A 12023-nucleotide genomic window follows, 5' to 3' on the forward strand; every position below is an offset into this window, starting at 1 on the left:
GAATATCATTTTCTTCCATAAGAGTTACATTAAGTGGTGTATTATTGATTGATTTGGATAAGTATTTAGAATTAAGAACTGCTTGATGTTACCTTGTTTTTTTATTATTATTATTATTATTAGTTTCCTAAGAAAGAGAAAAGTATTTACGCCTATTAAAGTGCATCAATTACCGTAAGTGACAGAGCTAATTATATGCTGCTACTCATGTTATCATTTGTGGTAACCTTCCATTGTGTCAGGATGTACAGGTCTGCATGGGCCGGAATTTTTAGCCCGGACCCAGCCCAGCCCGTGAATTTGTAATGTAAAGCCCGACCCGAGTCCGAAATAATATTATGTTTTAGCATTTAGACCCGAGCTCGGCCTGAGCTTGTGATAATCAAATGAGCCCAAAATAAGCCCAAATTACAGAAACAGTAACGCAAAATTGTATTTTTATTGACAGTAGTTAGAGGTTTCATTTTGCAGTTGTGATTTAAAAGTTCTCCAGAAAGAACAGTACAATAAATACCATTGTACAGTATAGTTACAAAGTTAAGTCCGAAAAGGTCCAAGAAATATGGTCGTATATTTAAAAATTTACGGCCCGGGCCCAGGCCCGAAGTGATATGTACTTTGTAGGCCCGAGTCCGGCCCGTGGGCTCGGCCCGAGCCCGTCTAGACCTATCAGAATGCGAACTGTGGTTTCAGTCTATTGTGTTTTGAACTAAATTCACGTTTGACATTGGAATTATCTTTGATACACAAGTAAGAGATGGCTGATAATTGTTTGTGAACGTCACTGAAAAAGGACAATAAGGGTTGAAATGTGGGTATAATTAGAGGGTTCTTCCCAGTTGCGGACGCTGCTCTTATCTGTTAAAATCTTTCCCAGTTGCGGACGCACAGGTGTTGCTTGGGATTTCCATTACGAAGCAACGATTACTCGATTACGAAGCAACCAGAATTGTTAGTCCCAATTGCGGACGCGTGCGGGAAAAGAGGTAAGATATATTGATAACAAGCAGCAACGTTGCCACATTTTTCATTTCATTACATTTACTACCCTGCCCTCAGCAACGAGAAGGACTTTTTGTTGCAAGAATACAATTTGCTGAAAAGAGATTCATTCAGGGGTGTAGCTAGTAGGTTCTTATAGGGGCATGACTTTTTCAGGGGCCTTAGCCTTTTTACAATGTCGAAATAAAATTCTCCTCACAAATTTTTAATGAGAATTTTATTTCAAAAAATAAGATGGGAACCGACCCCACACACAAGGATTTCGTACCTTCTATGCAACTTTCCTTTACACTTAACCAGGCTTAGGACTGTCAGTGTCAATGTTGAAACTATTGACACTGGCGTGTTTACAAGTTATAGGAGAATAGCCACTATCGAATATTATGCCTATATGAGAATGAGCTTGCAGTTCTCCTTTGTCAGGTAGTGAATTATATACAATATTTACACAAACCCCTTATATACAGTATTTATACAACTCTCTGAACATACGCTATGCATCGCAAACACTTCTTGATGTTACCAGTATCCTGAAATTCCGCAAGAATTCTATGCATTCTTTTGTCTAATAGTATTGCCGATTTCTTTCTTCTTTTCCCGCCAATTTTTAAATCCAAACGATCGTACAGAAAGTCGCTGTGCCGAGCTTCATCCTTAAGAACTCGGACTAACTCTGAGACATTTGGGTGTGCTTTGTTTGTAATAGAACACAGTCTGTTGTGCCAGCCTTCGGGTGCGTTGTTCGTCCTATGCCTTGTGTTATGGCATTTCCAAATCTCTGTAGTAAAAGTCGAGTTCTCCAACCACTGGACGACGAAATAATCATACAATTGCTGCAATTTACTGTTGCATGGTGTCTTCTTAAATACACAGCCAACCATCAAAGACTCTATCTATTGGCAAGTGTGTCAAAGCAGCACACATTCTAATGCACAACCTAACCTCATCATCATTTGTGTACTCTTGTATAAGCCCTACTTCTTGCACTTTTCTCCATAGGCACTGGTTGAAATGAAAATTGCATCCTTTAAGCTGCGCTTCTGGATATACATACCGCAATGCGTTTATGGATGACTCTTCGAAGTCAGCCATTATCCATTCCGGTTTCCACTCAGGGACATGTCCCTTAATTCCTGCGAAAAGTCTCTCGTATATTTGCTGTCTTTTGCTTGACAGAAGAGCAAACACAATCGGAACAATATTGGTTTCTTCACCGCTGCTACCAATGTCGGCATGCACTTTATAAAGCTTGGCAAACTGTTTGCTGCACGTTTTGAATGCTCCATCCATAAAAAAACACTTTACAACTTGCAAGAATATTCCTTCCATTTCTGCTAGCAGTATCCTGTCTTCGCCTGCATCATCTAAAAGAAGAAAAGTGAATCCATCTCGAAAATGAATATCAGAAGAAAGTTCAATATCCTGAGCTGTTTTCCACGATGTGTTTCCTGATTGATTCCTGCAGCGGTAAAGACAAGACTTAAAAGAAGAATACTGCGGCACGTTAGCCACCAAATCACAACTCTGGTCTTATAAATCAGCGAACTCTTCTTTATATATTTTCCAAATAGGTTGATCTTCTTCCCTGACTCGCTTCTTTGCGTTTGATATTTTCTTCTTTACTTCAGCTACTGCAACGTCCGGTAGAGACGAATGTTTGAAACCCAGAGCACAACATTGTCTTTCGTTGACATTCGCCCTTTGCAACTTTTGGATTTGTCGTAGATGCAAGCCCAAGTAACACTACTATTTTTATTCCTCCTGTCGAAAGAGAAGTTATTTAAATTTGTTTAGTTTTGCATGACAATTTACTTAATTACTTGTTTTGAAATTACTTAATTCTTGTTTTAGAAGTCATTAACAAAAGCTTGTAGTTTGCAGAATATTAGTTGATTAAATATTTAATCATAATCGACTGTTTCGCACACGCTCATCGACGAGGAATATTTAGCGTCCCAGGAAAATTTCTTACAAAGATTCATAAGAAGATCCATTTCTCAACGTAATTGCACGCAAACTTCTAGCCTAAAATCTTATAATGAATAATAAAAGGAGGGTAATAAAATGAAATTTAGTGGAAAGGTTCATTTCCATGAAAAACTGAACAACACAAACGTAATAACTTCAACTATAGGCTCATTCTACATGTAAAGTAGAAAAAAAAACAACATGGAATTAAAAAATAGTGCTTCCGGAAATGTGACGTTAAAAAAAATCCGCTAACGCGAATAGGAGAACCTCTGAAATATGTTTCCTTTTGAACAAAACATAACCCAAAGAGATGAACGACGCGGCTATGCAGAAACGACTAACTTTATACTATGATTCCACCCAAAACGCTCCCATTTTCATAATTCTTGTTAATTAGATAGTTCACCCCGAAGATTCATTAAAACCACTGAAATGTGATTTTCAAATGTAATAATAGTAATAATAAATTAAGTGGTCTTTTAAAAAAATAACTACAAGCTTTTGTTAATGACTTCTAAAACAAAGAATTAAGTAATTTCAAAACAAGTAATTAAGTAAATTATCATGCAAAATTAATAAATTTAAATAGCTTCTCTTTCGACAGGAGGAATAAAAATGGAAGTGTTATTTTGGGCTAGCATCTACGAAACTTTCCTTCACTAACAATTTGCTGAAACAAATGAAATTAAATAATGCACAAATCTGTAAAATAATTACAGGAATTCTGATGTAATTTACATGTATTTCATATGTAATTAATGGATAAACTAGTGGTTAGCAGTATCTCTAATATTACATAGCTTTATAATTATAGATGCTCGTATACTGACAGATTTGAATTCTTTATATCGAGGCAGGGTAGTAAATGTTATGAAATGAAAAATGTGGCAACGTTGCTGCTTGTTATCAATAGATCTTACCTCTTCTCCTGCATGCGTCCGCAATTGGAACTAACAAGTCTGGTTGCATTGTAATCGAGGCATGGAAATTCAAAACAACACCTGTGCGTCCGCAACTGGGAATGATTTTAACAAATAAGAGCAGCGTCCGCAACTGGGACGTCCGCAATTGGCACGGATTCATAATTAGAATATGATTCTGCATAATAGATAACTTATAACATATTGGTAATTATTATTATTATTATTATTATTATTATTATTATTATTATTATTATTATTATTATTATTATTATTATTATTATTATTATTATTATTATTATTATTTAGTTGAATTTCCAACGATTATGCTCTTGTAAATGATGTTGAAATTTTGTTTTCTGTGCTCTCCCACCAGGAATCGAACCTGGGACAACGCACACCAAAGACACATGCGCTAGCGACTTGGTTAGCAGGAAGGGCATATTGGTTATTAAGTTAAACTATGTAATATTCACTACTAGTAACTTATACTTTTTACTTTAGACTCGTTTTCCCATTCGTTTATAATAACAAGAAAGTGATTAGCCTCACTTAGTAGCCAACCGCGACTTTCATTATTAGTGTGTTGAAATATGTGGCAGCCCGAAATTACGAGTACGGCGCTAAAGTGCAGGATTAACCGGTATTTCAATATCCTTGTTACTTTGGATTAGATCTTTAACTCACAGGAAAGCAAAAATGCATTTTATGAAAGATGTTTAAATTATTCGTTAAAGTGTGTTATGAGCATAACTTTTGACTCAATAATAATAACAATCACAAGAAATTATTTTTGGAGGTTTTGATATTTTCTTGAAAAATAACAGATTTTCGTAAACTGTTTGTGAGCATGTTATAGTGCAGATGTGAAGTGGAGTGAAATTTGGAAGTTTTACATGTGGAATCTTGTACTTTACGAAGTAATATTAATATGACAAAACTAACTTCTACGTACGACATAGAAATACTCTAAACGATAGCATAATATGTAGCATATAATAATCTAGCCTTGTATTCATCTATACTATTATGATACTTTATGCTCCTTATGGGCATTACTATAGGCACAATAGGGGCCGCGGTGGCTCAGCAGTAGAGCGTTCACCTCTGGTGCTTGGGGTTCCGGATTCGATCCCAGCCCCCGCCAAGTGAACCTTTGGTGGACAAACACCGTGTGCGAGGGTTTCCTCGGGGTTCTCCCATTTTCCACTTCCTTCATTCCACCATTTCATTCATTTCTCTCATCATCACCGTCTCCTTTAGCCTAGCTGGCATAAGCGTGGGACGTAAAACTCAAAGATTTAATTTATAAGCACAATTGCCTCAAATAGTCCAGGGGGTACGCGCAACGCAAACGTATATGATACTTATTCTTGCCTGGAATCGCTCTTGAACTCACTGACCACAAGTGATTGTATTGTATCTCCCTCAATTCAAGGGTAAAAGTGGATCTGAAAAGGTAGGGGGTCACGCCGTCTCCCTTGCCTATTTTTGCCCATTTCTAATTTTTAAGCAAGTGGGGGACGCCATGGATATGGAAGTGAGGGGACGACTCACTTTTATCCCTACTCAAGTCACGAATACAATTTCTGAAGTCATTAGGTAGACCGATTCGTATATCTACAAAAGCTGTATTAGGTAGAATATATATCAGCTGCGGTGCGTGATTTTCTACTTCGGAGGAATTGCTTTCTTAATGTATTATTTTTAATATTTTTCATTATAACAAAGGGGGGTAGAAATGCTGTTTTCCTATGTATTGTAGTATGATGTTCAGAAAGGTGAATTTTGCCACTTAGTATTATTTCACAAGGAACATGAATGAACATAATTCTGTATCAAGCTTCGCAAATTTTGCAGATCGTAACGCAATGCAATAAATGCAATAAGCAATTATAGTATAACCTCTATGCCGATTATTGCAAACTGAAACACAAATTCCTCGTTGCGTTGACTTGACCGATACGGAATGAGATCCCATGACTACCGCAAACTCATTTTTCCCAAAGTAGGCATACACAGAATCTTTGATGAAACGAAATTTTAGCTGTTAAAGGTCACCTTTATAGCGTACGTAGAACATGTATATAGATTTTTAACTTGTTAGAATGCAGAACCTCATTCAGTTTGCATGTGTCTTGAGATTGCATCTATTTGTCACATTTCTCTTCATCGTTTTTATCTTATTTTTCTCCCTTTAAGTATGGGGAAGTTTTGACAAATAACGCATGTCTGTTGATAATAAACAAATGTTGATAGTGATGTCATATTTTACTGTCCTGAATGAGCACATTTCGTGTGTTGTATGACTGTACAGGTTGACTGACCTGGTTCCATTCTGGCCTTCCAGGTATCGAGTAATTGATCGTCTTTACAATTAGACCTATAGCAGCGGAAGTTTATTTTTACGTATATATATATATCCAGAAATTGAATTTGCTATTTAATTTCATAGATGAAACGTTTTCGTGTCGTACATACCAAATATAGTGTTCAATCATATATATGGATTGCAATTAATGCTGGCTCTACTAGGTACTTTGACACCCTAGGCAAGAAATATTTCGGCGTCCTCTGATTTAGCAAAAATATTAATTTTTATTTAGGTAAAGAGCCTTTACCTAAACAAAACACCCTCTTGATCTGAGCCTAAGTTCAATGTAATTTCGATTTCAACTAAGTATGTGGTGAGGGGGACTCGAGTTTGATTTCCGGCAGAAGCTCATGTGGTTTAAATTTTGAAGTTCTCTATATATTTCTTCTCTAACTTCCGTAATGTTGAAGTCTCTGAATCATATAGTCCAGTGCTCCATATATATAATCGGCATAGAGGTTATACTATAATTGCTTATTGCATTTATTGCATTGCATTACGATCTGCAAAATTTGCGAAGCTTGATACAGAATTATGTTCATTCATGTTCTTTGTGAAATAATACAAAGTGGCAAAATTCACCTTTCTGAACATCATACTACAATACATAGGAAAACAGCATTTCTACCCCCTTTGTTATAATGAAAAATATTAAGAATAATACATTAAGAAAGCAATTCCTCCGAAGTAGAAAATCACGCACCGCAGCTGATATATATTCTACGTAATACAGCTTTTGTAGATATACGAATATATATATATATATATATATATATATATATATATATATATATATATATATATATATATATATATATATATATAGATATAGATAGATAGATATATAGATATATATAGATATAGATATCTCGAGAGAGAGAGAGAGAGCACCAATTTATATTACGGCAAGCAATTCCTTGAAATCGATTCAGCGTGTCACGGGAAGATACTATCTGCTCGAAAATAGTAAAGATTTAGTACTTCACTAAAACCGAAAATAGTAAAGATTTATCCGGTTTGAACGTTAAACGCCATAGAATAATAATAGTGAGAGGAGTTTCCTGGCCTAGAATCAATTCAGCATCTCAAGGAAAAGATACCATCTCCACCCATAACACTTTACCTAAGCTGAAAATGGTAGAAATTTCCTGATACCTCTTGTTTCAACACTGATCTTCATAGTGCAAACACAGTATAAGAGATACAGAGAAGCGAGTTTTTAAAAATCGGTTCAGCATCCCAGTAATAGTTTCACCTCTTCGTTACCTTCTTTTCAAACTACAAGTGGTAGAAATCAACCTTTTCATTTTCAGCGTCGATCGCCATAGAAAGGTGTTTTTTTTTTCTAAATCGATTGAGACTTAAGAAAACCTATAAAACTCTCCCAAAACCGAAAGTAGTTGAATTGTACAGTACTAGTACTTTCGGTGTCAATATGTTGGTTTACAAAGAGCAAACACTGTAAGAGATAATAGAGAAGCGGCTTTTTGAAGTCGATTCGTTGTTCCAAGTATAAGTTTGGTCTTTTCGTTAACCTCATATCAATCCGCGAGTAATAGAAATCAGCCATTTCCGGTTTTTACTTTACTAGTCATAGAACAGAAACTATTGGATAGCAACAAGCTTTTTTTAAAAATTTACTCAACGTCTTTAAAAAGTTTGATCTGATCTTTTCCTGTATCAGCAGAGCTGATACCAATAGTGATAGAAATCTATTACTTAACAGGTTTAATCTCTCATTATCCGTCTACTACAGCCGGAAGTTATAGATCTGTTCAATATTGAATTCATATGATTTGCAAGTTTACAGCAGTTTCACAGCTGCGAAAAGAAACTCATTTGTTTTTAAGCAGTAGAGAGGGCTAGGGAGATCCTTAACTACATTACACTAAATAATTCTTGAATCTTCATGCGGCTACTACAAGAGATACATATAATGTGCCTATACAGAAATTGATTCAGTTATATTGAGCCAAGTTTGTATGTGCCTCTTACCTAGTAAATGCCATGTTTCCACCACCGATTGTGTTCGACCTACAGGCCATCTCTACTGACATCGAAAGTTTCCATTGCACCTGGATCATGAGTATTGCATCCCACTCCTCTTTACAGGCTTTCTACAGTCTGAAGACGGTACGGACTCGACAGACGCCGCTTGAGGAGTCCAAAAACACAATAGTCCATTGAACTAACATCTGGGCTCTTGACAGGGATATCAAAGAAAGGAATTGGCGCAATTCCAGTGTCTTATTCCATATGGCTATAGAATTTCAACGATATCTTTTCCGTGTGGCTTGATACCTTGTCTTAATGCAGTTCAACCTAGTTCGAGTCTGGTCCGTATTGCACAATGGTGGGATTTCATGCTGGTATATTTCAGTCATGGCATTGGTCTGGCAGTACGCAGCATTGATTTTGACGTTTTGCTTCATCTTTCGGAGACGCAGTTTGCATCTGCATAAGAAATCGGCCATAATCATGAATTATTTTGGGAAACTCGTTCTGTATATAATGGCACGGACTTTACCACAGTCAGTGAGGTAAATCCATGCCTAATCAACGATAACAACAAACTTCCACCGATCACCCGCGAGATGACATTCATACAGCCTCCTGCAGTTCTCTTTCGCTCAGCAACATGACACGGTTTCAGGGTGTGCACGCGCACTGCTCTTGCGAACGACCGTGAGGCGTAAGTTCCTGTGAAAGGCGTCATTGATTGTCCTTTGTAGCATCGGCTGGCATTGCATGCTGTGTGTGGGAATTTTCGGAGGCCGCCATACTCCGAACCACACAAAATAGCGGCGGGGTCCTACTCACAAGAGGCCGGTTTCTAGCTGCTCGCGTCGGTATGGTGGGCCTAGGACTCTGTGCCGCATATTTCCGTAAAACACAATTCATAGTTGCACAACCTACACGAAAATTACGCACTTGATACATTTCTATGATGTGCAACGCCGTGAACTTAGCGTCTGGAAGGGCCACAATGAATAGCTCCTAGAATCTGTTCAGTTTCGCCAGCATCAGACTACGTTCGATCACACAGCGTTAATGCGTGATTAACAAGATACTGCTCCTTGCCTCGTTGCATTGAGCTTTAGTTATCCTTCTCACTTTAATCTAATGCAAGTCTTAGTGGAGTCAAAAGTAGAAAAGTTAATATTTCCAATTGTATATTAAGAACTGTATGATTTGATACATATGGATTATTGGATCTAAATCTTCGATACAATTTCTTTTCTAAAATTATCTGTGACACGGCTCAATTAATCAATGTTTAGATGCCGATAGATCAACAATCTCAGGAGATGTGCGGGAAGGACTGAAATCTGAAAATTTTCGGAGGAGAGTATTATTATTGTTATCGGGCTGCGGTGACTCAGTGGTAGAACTTTCACTTCTGGTACGTGAGGTCCTTGGTTGGATCCCAACACGCACCGAGTGAACTTTGTAGTAGACAATCACGCGTGTGTGTGGGTCTTTACGGTGTTCTCCCGTTTCTTTCCACTTTCTTCATTTCACAATTTCCTTCATTTCTCATCATCACAATCTCCTTTAGCCTAGACGACATACTCGTGGGACGTAAAACTTAAAGATTTCATTTCATTTTATTAATAATAATAATAATAATAATAATGTAGTAAGAAGTAAGCTATTTAAATACCTGGAAGCTGGAAATCGAAAAACGTGAAAGAAACATTTCCAGGAGACATAAATCTAAAATTTAAAAAAAAAAAATCGTTAGTCGCAGAACCTGTAGAAAGGCACTTAATAATAATAATAATAATAATAATAATAATAATAATAATAATAATAATAATAATAATAATAATAATAATAATAATAATTTAAATACCAATTGCTGGTACTTACCTAGGTGGCAAATTGAGATAAAAACTTCTGTTACATTATATTTATTCAAAGTCAAAATGTGATAAGATAAATTTATCTTACGACTCTTAATTCAGCGTTTAATGCAGAATATTGACTTAGGTATGATTTCCATAGGAGTGTATGGTTCGGATCCCACGATAAGTGAAACGTTTCTTTCTTACATATTGTTAGTGGTACAAAGATAAATTTTTCTCCATTTTTTTAATACACTATTTAAATCAACAAATTTCATCTTGTTCCCAGCTTTTGATGGACTTCAATGTTTTGCGGGGGTTAAACTTTGTTTAAAAGAATCTAGTTAAGTAACATTGGTACCTTAGTCAAAGATTACATTATTGTAAACCTTTGCGCTTCCTCTGAATATATCCCCAAATCACTGATATATGAAATAGTGTCGGAAGATCCGCATATGTATTGTAGTCGTATGTACTTTCCATTTTGTAGATGTAAGTAACCATGGTTAGAAGGGAAGAGAAAAAGAAAAGTGTTTTCGAACGCTGCTGAAGACATTTCTATATATTGACGTTTTGTACGTCATATAGAGTATTTGCAGTGATATGTGTAATGCACTTTGTTGTGTTCATATGATTTCTCGGAATGTCATCAAGGTAAAACAGGTTCTATTCATTGATTTACGGAAAGTTACTGTACTTCTTCACGTTATCTACAGAATGGTTTGTATTGAACAAAACTTAGTTGCTGATAGTATCGGAATGATCAATAATTCTACATGTTCAATGCCAAGGTAGAACATTTGTTTTTATACATACGGCTGGTTGCTAACGTGACTAATTCTGCCAACACACCCTCGTTTGCTTTGCTTCAACGCGTTTTTGTTTTCTTTTGTCTTGCTTTTGCAACGAGCCCGCATGACATTGTCCTAATTACACTTTCCACCAGTTTGTTCTTCTCTCGTTTTAAAGCTTCTGAATGCTGAAAGCGTTAATTAGTAAACAGTTTCCTTCCTGTCATAGTTACCTATACTTTCAGTACAAATGTTTATCTTCAGTACGTAGCGAATATAATTAAAAGGAAACACTCTGACCTTAAAAATGGCAATCGACAAACTTACACAATTTGACAAATTTGTATTTTACGCATCTACCGTAGAAAATTTGTTGTAATTTGATTAAATACAGATAAAGAGATAACAGTAGATTTTGGCAAAGGTAAATGGGAATAAGTAACAGACGTAGAAAACATTAGTGTAACTTGTTGAGGTAATCGTTTTCAAATGCGTATGTCCATGTGTCTCAAAGTTATTTTTAAAAATGTTTTACTTCCCTTCTGTGATCCCTAACAACACCGTACTATTTAAGCATGTACTTCCACATTTTAGCTATTCTTAGACTAAATCAAATTATAAGTAACTATATCAAAAATATATAGAATTTATTTTAACTTAATAACCCAGTTTCATTATAAACAGGAGAATCATGGTATAAAGTTAATAAACCGTGTTACAGAATAAAGCCGTTATTTTGAATTTTACGTACACTCTAAGACGTCATTCTGTATTCTAGGCTGAATACCACTGATTTAGTTAGTGCTATGAGCGGTGATTTATCATTGAAATTAAGGGCACGAAACAAATTTTATTTTTGATTAGCAATACTAATAAATTTTGGTAGTGGCTCTGATTTCAATTTAAGCAGTAAGTTACTTTTTTTAAAAATCTTCGGTGCTGAAAAGCACGGGCTCCCGAAGAAAATTTTCTGGGGAGGCTCATCTCCCTGTTGACTATATTACGTTTGGTATTTTTTTTATTTGTATTAAGGTTAGTTTAAAGGGACAAGTTTTGCCGATAGATGTCACTACAGTCTTCGTATCTCTCATGTATTTTTTTTTTTTTTTTACCGTTG

The 12023-nt window shown here is 36.0% G+C and overlaps 1 protein-coding gene across 3 annotated transcripts in view; it reads left to right on the forward strand.

Annotated features, from left to right (window-relative positions):
* Positions 1-12023, forward strand: part of LOC145675978 (uncharacterized) — a 157015-nt gene that overhangs the window by 126422 nt on the left and 18570 nt on the right. The gene's annotated exons all lie outside the window — the stretch shown is intronic.

The sequence above is a fragment of the Thermobia domestica genome, chromosome 2, assembly GCF_964235325.1.
Source record: "Thermobia domestica chromosome 2, izTheDome1.hap1.1, whole genome shotgun sequence".
In the NCBI taxonomy this organism is placed as follows: Eukaryota; Metazoa; Arthropoda; class Insecta; order Zygentoma; family Lepismatidae; genus Thermobia; species Thermobia domestica.